Source organism: Myxine glutinosa, chromosome 5 (assembly GCF_964187855.1).
Source record: "Myxine glutinosa chromosome 5, kmMyxGlut1.1, whole genome shotgun sequence".
Taxonomy (NCBI): Eukaryota; Metazoa; Chordata; class Myxini; order Myxiniformes; family Myxinidae; genus Myxine; species Myxine glutinosa.
This window is the reverse complement of record NC_136265.1, coordinates 6196831-6209418: the sequence shown is the minus strand read 5'-3', so window position 1 is coordinate 6209418 and position 12588 is coordinate 6196831. Positions and strand designations below refer to the sequence as shown.

Genomic DNA, 12588 nt, shown 5'->3' with positions numbered 1-12588 from the left:
CGCTTGGTGCATATACATTAAAAATAATAAGCTTCAGGCTATTGATCACCAATTCTAGGGAGGCAAAACGTCCCCGAATCACCTCCTGAAAGAGGCAAGATTCAGGTACAAGTCCTGGTTTTAGCAAAAACCCCACTCCAGCAGATACAGATGACATATTACTGAAGAAACATTTACCTTTGAACATGCTGCTCCAGTCATGTTCAACCTTCTCAATAATATGAGTTTCTTGCAGTAATATTACATCGACTTGTTTCCTTTTGAATAAACTATTCACTTGGATCTGGCGGACGTGACTGGCCCCACCACCATTTATATTGAGTGTTGCAAGATTAAGCGTCTTCATCACTCATTAGTAAATTTTGTCTGACACTGTGAGTACTCACTCTTTGCCTTTGTTATGATTTTCTTTAGTCGATGAAACTGCGATTTTGTTAGGTTTAGTTCCTCAGATTTTTTTATGACTAGTTTTGCAGCCTGAATAAAGGGAGCCAAATCAGGGAAATGATCCCCAATGATGACATTTCGCTGTCTATACGTTTCATTGAGGAATGAGAGAACAATATGGGGAGGGGTTGGGGGTTGATCTGGCATTAATTGTGATAATGCTGTTACCTCCACCTCCTCTTCCGATTCTGATAAATCAGAAAGTGGTCCAATGGGGTCTGGGTCAATACCGTTTTCTTCTCCTGCTATGCAACCTAGCCTTCCCTTGTCTGGGGGGTCCACGCAGTGCTGTGTTTGGGAAACATCAACACATTGATTACTGATTTCCTCAATTGGCATGAAATCATTATTCCCACATTCCTGTGGATTTATGTTTCCGCCCTTTTCTGCTATATTGGCAGATTTATTATGGATGTCAGCCTGTTCGGCGACATTCGCTTGGATCAATGATGCGCCATTCACGGTATCGTGGCCTGAATTTTTTACATCATTAACGTCGTCTGTGTGACTAATGGAAGCGCGTTGTTTTAGCGGCTGAACCCTGATGCTCTTTTCTGGGTTTTCCTCTTTATTTATTTGGTCCGCGCTTTGCAGAGAGATTCCAGGTGCATCCTGAAGAGTTTTTTCACTAACAGCCTGCAAATCGAGCACAACCTTTTTACCTGCTCCAGATGAGTCACTATCATGCGGAGCCCTTCGTTTACTCGTCCCCACTTTGCTATCAGTGTCCATTTCAACATTTTGCTGAGGAGGAATAAATACGTTCACGCTTGGAACACTGGATTCACCCTCATTAGGAATTTTAGGCGGTGGCAATGCGATAACCTCCCCCCCCACTGGGAATCTCAATTAGTGGAGCAACGTTAACCTCCCTCCCACTGGGAGTATTCATTAGTGGAGCAGCGTTTACCTCCCTCCCACTGGGCGTATTCATTAGCAGAGCATCCTCCTCCTTACAAACTATGGCAGTGTGACCTGTCTTGCCACACCTGACACACGAGGCTTTGGGACAAGAACGTTTTAAATGTCCATACGCTCCACACTGAAAGCATGTTAAGGTGGTGGACGATGTGTATAGCTGGAAATTTGCCTCTTCAAAATTAATTTTGAAAGTGATGTTGAGGCCTGTGTCGTCCCCACGGTCTGGAAGGACCATATACACCTGTCTGCGGAAGCTCATTACGTGCTTAACACGTTCATTCCGACACCCAAGAGGGATTGTTGAAATCCTCGATACCATTTTACCGTACCGTGATAGCACGGTCATTAACTTGTCATTTGGGATAAATGGTGGTACGTTAGAAATAACCACTCTCGTCGCGGGAGTTAATAGCGGCGATGCCATCATAAAGTGACCGCTTTCCGTGGTTATTCCCGCACTTACCACGTCATGGACGAGTTCCTCGTCCGAAATGAACACCACCACTTTCTGGTTCATACGCGAAGCTGCACGTATATTTTCATCCCCAACAATGCTGCCCACAGCGAGGATGATGTCCTCGACAGGGACTCCATCCGGAGGCACGCACACAAACGCGTGCTTCCTGGTTAAGCCTTCAAAGTCATCGCGACGAGAGCGTGCATTCGCCATTCCGGCGTAAATCCCCCCCCCCTCCCCCCGCTTGTCCGAGCCGGACAAGAGGGTATCAAACCTAAATAAACGAACTAAAGTAAAAAATAAACGTGCATTATAAGCACAGAAATGGCTTACAACGCGCCGTCAACGCCAGTAGGCCGCACCCAAAATGGGCCCGCTCTCAATCCTCTCTCTCTCGGAGGCAAAGGTGTAGAACAGATGAAAACAAATGCCAAGGCACACAGGATGGAAAAGGAGAGGGAGGGGGGCAGGGGAGGGCAGGAGAGGGGGGAAACCTCACGACGGACTCACCAAAACACAGAGCAGTTGCTCACAGCCGCCATGACGCTACACCCAACGCACCGACGACCGATAGGTGGCGCCAGAGAGAGAGAGAGAGAGAGAGAGATAGAGAGAGAGAGAGAGAGAGAGACTTTGACTTTTAAGTCCTTTTATTATAAAATTACAAAAACAAGCATCAACCAGAATAAACCAAAAAACAGTTTTCAAAAGAATACAACCAAAGTCATAGAAAGAAAGTCAAATAAAAAGAGAAACAATCAATGTAAATGAACTACATTCCAAAACAATAGATTCCAAAGACAAGGAAACACCTACATGTAAATCTCTAATACATTTTCATTTACCCCACATATTTTTCCCACACACCATGTCTCAACAAAATCCCTAATGTTTGCATTTCTGCTATAATACTGAAATTCCAGTTTCAACCGAGTTGTGACCAGGGATTGGAAATGCATAATCACATTGCATTGCTCGGGTGGCTTGCCCTTGACTTTCGCTTTCCGCGACAAATAGATGGCAAGTTTAGCCTCTGACAAGAAATAATTTTAAAACATTAACAATTTTCCCTTTGCTGAAGTGACCCCAAGGCCAAAAATAAACAACCGGAGAGAAAAAGGAACACTAACTTGACCAAACACATTTTTCAGTAAAAGAAAAAGAGGACACAATCGTATGCAATCAACATACCCATGAAACAAATCTTCGAAATTATTACAAAAGGGACAGGTCACTGATACCATAGCATCCAGACGGTTTACAAAAGTGTTTGTCTGCAATACCCCGTGAGCCAGTCTCCATTGCAAATCACCCGACCTTTTTGATACGGGTGTACCATACATTGATTTCCATTCAGGTTCAGAAGGGGGGCCATTAGGTAAAAGAGCTTTCCATCTCATAACTCCTGCTGCAGATGTGTTTACATTAATCAAAGAAAGACAGAACTGGTAAATAGATTTACTCTCAAGACTACTAAATAAACGAGAGCCAGTACTGACTGGGGAAGAAGTAGAACCCGTGAAAGCAACAAGTAAGTTAGGAAGCGAAGGATTATGGGATGCCCATTTTACCCCAGTACTCCACTGCAACCCAAGTCTGAAGGATGTACAAATGACTTCTACAAGTACCTGACCTGCAGCTCTCAATGATCGGGTACCAGTAACCTCGGCGACTTCCTTGGCAGATCTCCAACCACAATTGGATGAGTCACGAAGATGCCAGACATTTCTGATGCCACCTGAAATGAAGTTTTGGGCAAAACACCGGCTCTTGGGAACCTGGGGAAAGAGTGGGTTGAGGAATAGAGGTTCTCCCGCAAACATTTTAACCTCATAGGACTCCTTTTGGCGGCTTACCACTACGGCTTGCCAAGCATTCAACAAGCTCAGGTAGAACAGAGGAAGGTGGGACACATCAACTTTTTGGGATTCGATCAAAAAAGTCTCAAGGCCGTAGCCGAGCATTCCAGCTTGCCTCAGTATTCGTTGTGCCACAGGGCGCCAGGGTAGTTTTTCAGCATTGAGCAGACGTTGTATTGACTTCAGCCAAAACGCCATCAGCTGACACTTTAGCTCAATGAGCCCTTGGCCACCAAGAGACACCGGGCAGCAAAGTACGTCCATCCACAACCAGTGGTAACCTCCCCAAAAGAAATTTACCAGTGTCTGTTGAATAGCTTTAAGCAAGCCTTCTGGTGGCTGCAAACAAATACATGTATGCCACAGGGCAGAGGCGACCAAGGTGTTAATAATCAGTATTCGGCCTCTAAAGGACATTTGTGGAAGGAACCTTTTCCATTTGTTGAGCCGCTTGGTTGCCTGTTCTACCACTCCTTCCCAGTTAATATGGGAGTACTGATTGGGTCCAAGATAAACACCTAGGTATTTAACCCCTTCTCTTGTCCAACTTATATCTTTTAGAAGAGACTGAGGGGGGGTGGCGGGAAGCCTACCGGATGTACCGTGAGCTGAGGACACCCACAGAGCTTTGCTCTTTTGCCAATTGCACCGCAAACGTGAAGCAAGGTAAAACCTGTGTAAGGACTCAACAAGAATAGTTAGGTCCTTATCATTCTTAATTATTACACAGACATCATCAGCATATGCTGATACCATGATGTGGTTCTCTTCTGCAGAAAGCACAAAGCCGGAAAGAGAGGCTCTCAGACTTATGAGTAGTGGCTCAAGAGAAAGGCTAAACAGCAACCCTGACAAAAGACAGCCTTGCCGAACACCCCTCTGAACCTGAATGGGTGGACAAAGACGATTATTTACTTTGCACAAACTAAATATGTTGTGGTATAACAATTTCACAAAGCCTATAAACTTTTTACCAAAACCAAACTTTTGCAGAACATGGAACATGTAAGTGTGGTCAATGCTATCAAAAGCCTTTTCAATGTCTAGGAAAATCAACCCAAGCCCCTCTTCCTCCTTAAGGCCACAGTCAATCAAGTCTCTAATTACAAAGACATTATCAGAGATTGATCTTCCCGGGATGCTGTAACTCTGATCAGGATGGACAACAGTGCCAATAACAACCTTTAGCCGATTGGCCAACAATTTGGAAAAAAAGTTTGTAGTCAGAGCAAAGTAATGAGATGGGGCGCCAGTTCTCTATCCGATGGAGATCACCACCTTTTGGGAGAAGGCATACAACTGCTCTTCCACAGCTGAGGGGTAGTATGCCAGAGCGTAGGCTTTCTTGTAGCACCAGCAGTACTTCTGGACCTAAAATGTCCCAAAACGCTGCAAATAATTCCACTGGAAGGCCGTCGATCCCAGGGGCTTTTCCGTGTTCAAAGCTACGCAGAGCTGTGCTTAGCTCCTCCATAGTAAACGGCTCTTCAAGACCTTGACACTGGTCACAACTCAACGAAGGCAGATAATTCGTCATATCATCAACCATATCTTTACACACAGCTTTCTCCGCAAATAAGCCAGAAAAAAACCTTTTCACAAGCATCTTAACATCACTTTCATTTTGTGTAATATTCCCCTTAGCATCTAGCAAGGAAAACATTTGCCTTTGGGACTTCTTAACCCCTTCTAACTGGAAAAAACTTTTGTTTGGGGTGTCAGAGAACTTCACATTTTGGATTCTGAGTCTAACTGACATCCCCATTACTTTTTCATGAATCAGTTCTCTTAAATAAGCTTTTTTCTCCAATAATAACTGAAGTTTCCTGCCATTTTGAGACTTAGCCAAGTCTTCCTCTAAGTGTAAAATTTCAGTTTCTAAGAGCGAAACAGCAATCTTACTCTTGCTTGTGGAAAGGGACTTAAAATATTGACAAAAGACGCGAATCTGGGCTTTCACGTTATCCCACCATAACTGAACAGAAGAGTAACAAGGTTTTCTTTGGATGAGTGTTTCCCAAAAACTACGAAAAGCATCCTTAAAACAGCAATCCTCCAACAAGCTGGTCTTGAAAGTCCAATACGCACTTTTACGAATTGACTGAGAAAAGGATAGACAAAGTACAACCAGGTGGTGATCAGAGAAAGTAGAAGGGAAATGATTACAAGACACGAGTACGTTTCTAAAAGTGGAATTAATATACCATCTATCAAGCCTTGCAAGTGTTATTAACCCACCAGCACAACGGCACCATGTGTACCGAGATGTTGTAGGGTGCTGTATGCGCCATGCGTCAAGTAGACCAAGTGATGAAAAACAATTCAATAAATCTTATGAGATTCTGGATGTGGTTCTGGTGTATTTCTATCTAAATTAGGTTCAAAGGTGCAATTGAAATCTCCTCCAATACAGATACAATGATCAAAGGCTACTGTGTGAAGGTAATTGGCCAGACGTGTGAAAAAATCTTTACGAGCTAAGCTGCTACTCGGAGCATACATTGAGTAGGGTGAGGTGAAACCCTTGATAGACCAACTCTAAGGATGCTAAGTGTCCAATAACTATTTCATTAAAATTACAAGAGTCAGGAACAAACCCCGGACGAAGCAAGAAAGCAATTCGCACAGAAACAGAGGCCAGATTGCTAAAGAAGCACTGCCCAGTATTAAGGCGAAGCCAGTCAGGCTGTGAAGTCTCTGTTATGTGTGTTTCCTGCAATAAACATATATCGATATATGTTTCTGAAACAATAGGTTTTTAACTTGGAGCTGACGTAAATGGTTAGCACCACCCCCATTCAAGTTTAAGGTGCCAAACAGCACTTCCTTCCTTTTCATGCCTTATCAAGGGGGGTTTAGCTGCTGTTGAGACAGTTCCAACCTTGCTTTTGTAATGAATTTCCTCAGTCGATGAATTTGTGCTTTTGTTGCTTCAAAATCTTTAGAATTTCTAACTATACACTTTGCAGTCTGCATGAAGGAAAGCAAGTCAGGAAAATGTTTTTGAATCATGACATTTCGCTGCCTAAATGTCTCATTTAGAAAGGTCACAATCACCTCGGGGGGTATTTGTAACTGCTCAGATGACAACTGTGACGGCTCAGTCACCTCCATGTCATCATCTGAAGCAGACAGCCCAGATAGCATTCCACCAGGTTCGTAAATTGCAGTTTGGACCTTTACCAACTCGTTTATGGACTGGTCTTGGGGCTGGGGGGGGGGGGGGGGCCTACTTCGACATGAGATGGGGCTGTTGCACCACCTTCTTGTACAACTATGTCAGGCACCTCCATCGGGGCCACACAACCTGTATTCTGATCATTTGTTGCAATGGGAATATTGGGAAGGATTGACGCACTATTTTGTTGAGGCTCAGGTAGTGGTGGTGATGATGATGGTGATGTCTCCTGACATTCAACCAATGTCTCATCAATAATAATAGACCCTTCATTTGTACAAATATTTGATGGAACCGTACCACCTTGTGCACTGTGGATTACAATTCCATCATTGGAAGGTAATCCATCTTTTTTCTCACTACTTTGAGGTTCCTCAGCGACTGCACCACTCGTATCCAGTACAACTACTTTGGGGACACTAGTGGAGCCACGAGGAGTGGAGGCTCTACGTTTTTTTGCCACAGTCACAAAGCCCTCCTCACTCTGTAAGAACACAGTGTCAGTGGAAACATTTGAGACACTAGGTGTCACCTCCTCCACCACACGAGGTAGTGGGTTGTTAACCGTTTTACAATCTTGATCAACGTGGCCTGATTCCCCACACGTTGAACAAGCAGCTTTCGGACAAAATCTTTTTAAATGCCCAAAAGCCCCACAAAGAAAACATGTTAAGGTCGCTGATGAAGCGTACATTTGATAATCACGGTCATCAATTTTAATCTTAAATGAAATCTTTAAACCCGTATCATCCCCACGGTCTGGAAGAACCATGTGAAGCTGCCGTCGAAAGCTCATCACGTGCTTCGCTTTTTCAAGGCGGCACCCGAGGGGGATCATCGAGATTCTCGAAACGATTGTACCATATCGAGACAAAACAGACACGAGTTTTTCATTGGACACGAAGGGAGGACAATTTGAAACGATTGTTTTCATTGCAGGGACATCCATCGGGGAGGCCATAACAAAGTGACCACTCTCTGTGGTTAACCCAGAACTCACGACATCATGAACTAGATGCTCATCCGCAACGAAGACCACAACCTTCTGGTTCATACGTGACGCATCACGTACATGTTCGATTCCGATAACCTCTCCAACCGCCAAGACGATCTCTTCGGTCGGAATCCCTTCAGGAGGGACACAAACCAGAGCATGTTTGCGGGTTAACGATTCGAACGCAGCGTCTTGCTGCGAACGAGTCGTCGCCATAACTAAAACAAAAGAACTCCGTTTTACCCGAACAACTCGGGTTGAAGAAATTAAAAAGAAAAAAAGGAAAGGTAGTAATAATTAAACCAAACGAAAGAAAATAAATATGATTTAAAGTGAAACGTCGATACTCCGGCAAAATGCCGGATTAAACGCCAAAGAGAAAAAAACCAAAACCAACATTTTATCGTGATAACCAACGCCCAGAACAGGGAAAGGCCTACCGCCAATGCCTCCAAAAAGCAGCTCTCTCTCTCTCTCTCTCTTGTCTCAACAAAGAGAGGAAACCACGGGGAAAAACTCCACAAACGCGTACAAGACACAAAGGGAGCGAAATGGGGATGGGAAAGACGCCAACACAGCACCGTACTCACAGCTCAGCGAACACAGCCGCCATGACGCCACACCCAACGCACCGACAGCCGACAGGTGGCGACAGAGAGAGAGAGAGAGAGAGAGAGAGACAGAGACAGAGACAGAGACAGAGACAGAGAGAGAGAGAGAGAGAGAGAGAGAGAGAGAGAGAGAGAGAGAGAGAGAGAGAGAGAGAAAGAGAAAGAGAAAGAGATAGATATGCGTCCGTCTTCACCAACACCCGGAACAGAGAGAGAGAGAGTGAATGCCAATGCGACTGCCTTTTACCGTGCGAGGAACAGGGAGAGAATGTGACTGCTTGTACCCAGAGCCCGGACCAAGAGAGAGCGAGAGGGAGAGAGAAAATGGTGGTGTTTTCCCTTTTTTCTCCGACCATCTTGTATGTTCTCTCTGACGTCACCCGCGCTCCAATCACCGAGCGCCGTCAAATCGTCCCAAGCATTCGTCCTTCTGGGCATGGCCTCATGGCCACACTTGGTGCCCATAGATAAGTTTCGGCTGGGTGGTGTCGTAGTGTCTGGGTACCGTTGGCGATTATGTTATTCTAATCATGGGCCGGTCACATGGCTAGCTGAGTGTGCTTTATAAGAACGAAGGAACAAACCACAATACAAGGGCAATTACACACTGGGAATTTATCCATCGGCTCTAACTAATTACCAAAGCTCCACCCCTCGCATGGAGACACATAACGTTTACACGGACATCCGGTACTAACTTAAATACATCGAGGTGGCTTCACGGCATACGAAGCACGCAACTCAATACAATTCTACCTCGACTACGGTATTTCATTACCTACCCCCATAAATGTAACAGTATACATGTCTATGTATGTATGTGTATGTACGCACATGTATGCGTATGTATATGCATGTATATCAAAGGGAGGTGCAAAGCACCCCTCCCTTTTCTAAGGGATCGTTTCTCTGTATGCAGCTTTTACATACAACAACAACAACATGCATTTTAAGGCCATTTTCCCTGCTAGAGCGGGGGTTAGCCTTGCGGTCCCCATGACAATCTTCTCCATTTTGCCCTATTTTCTGCATCTCTCCTTGTTAACCCCCTTGCCCGCATTTCTTCTTCCACCATCTTTAGCCAAGTCTTTCTCGGTCTTCCCCATCCTCTACTTCCTTCTACATCAATTTCCATCACTCTTCTCAACCAGTCACTTTCATCCTTCCTCAACACATGACCAAACCATCTCAGCCTGTTCCTCTTCAGAGCATCAATCACAGGCAATATTCCCATCATCTTTCGCAATTCATCATTTGTCCTCCTCTCTCTCAACGATACTCTGCACATCCATCGAACCATTCGCATTTCCACCCTTTCCAGCCTTCGTTGCTGCTCTACGTTCATTACCCATGTCTCGCTCCCATAAATCATAACACTTCTCACACATGCAGCATACACCTTTCCCTTCAGCTTCAGCGACACTCTCCTCCTCATCAGCACGCCACTCAGTTCCCGAAACTTCTTCCATGCACATCTCACTCGAGCAACCGTTGCCGAGTCTGATCCACCTTCTCCATTCAGCATGTCTCCGAGGTAGCAAAATGTTTTCATACCTTCCAGCTTCACGCCGTCTCCAAGATCCAACTCAACATTTCCTCCATCTGCAGCTCACTCTGTGCACACCTTACATTTGAATGTAGCTGCCACACTGGTAAATGACCCTCTCAGACCACTACATTTTTGATGAACCCACTCAGCGCACATTGTACACTGAATGGAGTTCACTCCGACACCCTTCCTGCACACAGCACACGGCCACTTCCCAGTTCTTTCCACCTCACCACATGCTTTACCACTTGCCATCACCTTCGTCTTTCCGATATTCACCTTCAGACCTTCTGTCTCCATACATTCCTTCCACTTGTTCATCTTTTCCTTCAGTCCATTCATACTTTCCGCAATCAACACCAGATCATCTGCATACAACAACTCCCACGGTAAACGCTCCTTTACGTTCTGAGCCAGCACCTCCATCACAGCTACAAATAGTAGTGGACTTAGTACCGACCCCTGATGCACTCCCACCTTCACCTCAAACTCACCACTGTTCCCGTCCTTCGTCCTTACAGCTGTGCGTGCTCTTTTGTACATTGCCATAACTACTCTGATCAACCATTCCTCCACTCCTAACTTCCTCAATGCCCATGTCAATACTTTGCATGGAACCCTATCGAATGCTTTCTCCAGATCAACAAACCCAAAAAACAACTTCTTCCTCTTCTCCATGTACTTCTCCTGCAACTGCCTCACAATGAAAAGCGCATCTGTCGTTCCTCTTCCTGGCATAAATCCAAACTGCATTTCGTCGATCTTCACTTTCTTCCTTATCCTCCTCTCCAACACCCTTTCCAATACCTTCATTCCATGCTCCATGGGGCATTCCATGCATTCCATGAAGCATTCCATGCTTCATTCCATGCTTTCCAATACCAGCTTTTACATGGGGACTGAAAATACGTTTCTCGGCTTCTACTGGACGAAATTGGATGCAAATTTCAGAAGTAAATGCTTTGTACCTTGAGGTCATATGTTCCAAATTTCAGCAACGTCTGTTTATGCATTCTTGAGTTTTATTTAGAAAACCCTCGAAATCACGTTGTTGTCTGTCCGTCCGCCCAAAATGTGTTAGTGCTCATATCTCAAAGGCGATACATTGAAACTAGCTAAAACTTGAAATATACAGTCACGTGAAAAAGTAAGTACACCCCATGTAAAGTTTTGACTTTTTCAACATATTTCAACATACAGCTAGTTGATCTTCATTTCAACAATATTGAAAGATAAAGGTGATATAATATAACAAATATCATGAAACATTTACATTTTGTCGTCCATTGTATAATTTAAATAAACATAAATGCAAATTTCGCATGTGGAAAAAGTAAGTACACCCCGACATTTATCACTACTTCAAATACCTAAAATTAGAATCAGGTGCACCAGCTCAGGTGAAAATGATTAGAACATCGTTAGAGAGGATCTTGGAGGAACCTGTCTTATTTAAACCTCAGACATTTAGTTTGGTTTGCTCTTTGTTGTTGAAGTGTGCGGCGTCACAATGCCTAGATCAAAAGAGCTCTCTGAGGCCTTCGGAAAGAAGGTTATAGATGCCTACGAGTCTGGGAAGGGATTTAAAAAGATCTACAAACAATTTGAAATCAATCATTCGACTGTCTGGAAGATCATCTACAAGTGGAGAAGAATCCAAACAACTGCCAACTTGTTCAGGCCAGGCCGCCCCAGAAAGTTCAGCCCGAGAACACACCGCAAGATGCTGAAAGAAGTCTCTAAGAACCCCAGAATGTCATCACGGAACCTACAGGTAGCTCTTGCCACTGTTGATGTCAAAGTGCACGAGTCTACCATTAGAAAGAGGCTGCACAAATTTGATCTACATGGGTGGTGTGCCAGGAGGAAACCTTTGCTGTCCAGAAAGAACATCAGGACAAGACTAAAGTTTGCCAATGAACACCTCGGTAAAGACCAGCACTTCTGGAACAATGTGCTCTGGACAGATGAGTCAAAGGTCGAGCTATTTGGCCACAGTACCAGAAGACATGTTTGGCGAAAACCAAAGACAGCATTTAACCACAAGAACCTGATACCAACTGTAAAGCATGGTGGTGGAAATATTATGGTTTGGGGCAGCTTTGCTGCATCAGGGCCTGGGCAGCTCACCATCATATAATCCACTATGAATTCTTCATTGTGCCAGAGGGTGCTTGAGGATAATGTGAGGCCATCTGTCGGAAAGTTGAAGCTCAACCGAAGGTGCACCTTTCAACATGACAATGACCCTAAACATACCAGTAAATCCACCAAGGAATGGCTGAAAATAAAGAAATGGAGGGTTCTGGAATGGCCAAGTCAAAGCCCGGATCTAAATCCCATCGAGATGTTGTGGGGGGATTTGAAACGAGCTGTGCATGCAAGAAACCCCTCAAACATCGCACAGCTGAAAGAATTCTCCATGGAGGATTGGGCAAAAAAAATTCCTAGTCGATGTCAGAGACTGGTAGACAGTTATAAGAAACGCCTACTTGAGGTTGTTTCTGCCAAAGGGGGCAATACCACCTATTAGAGCCAAGGGTGTACTTACTTTTTCCACATGCGAAATTTG

At 44.5% G+C, this 12588-nt stretch overlaps 1 protein-coding gene across 1 annotated transcript in view; it reads left to right on the top strand.

Annotated features, from left to right (window-relative positions):
- Nucleotides 1-12588, top strand: part of LOC137428009 (desmin) — an 81173-nt gene that overhangs the window by 22223 nt on the left and 46362 nt on the right. The gene's annotated exons all lie outside the window — the stretch shown is intronic.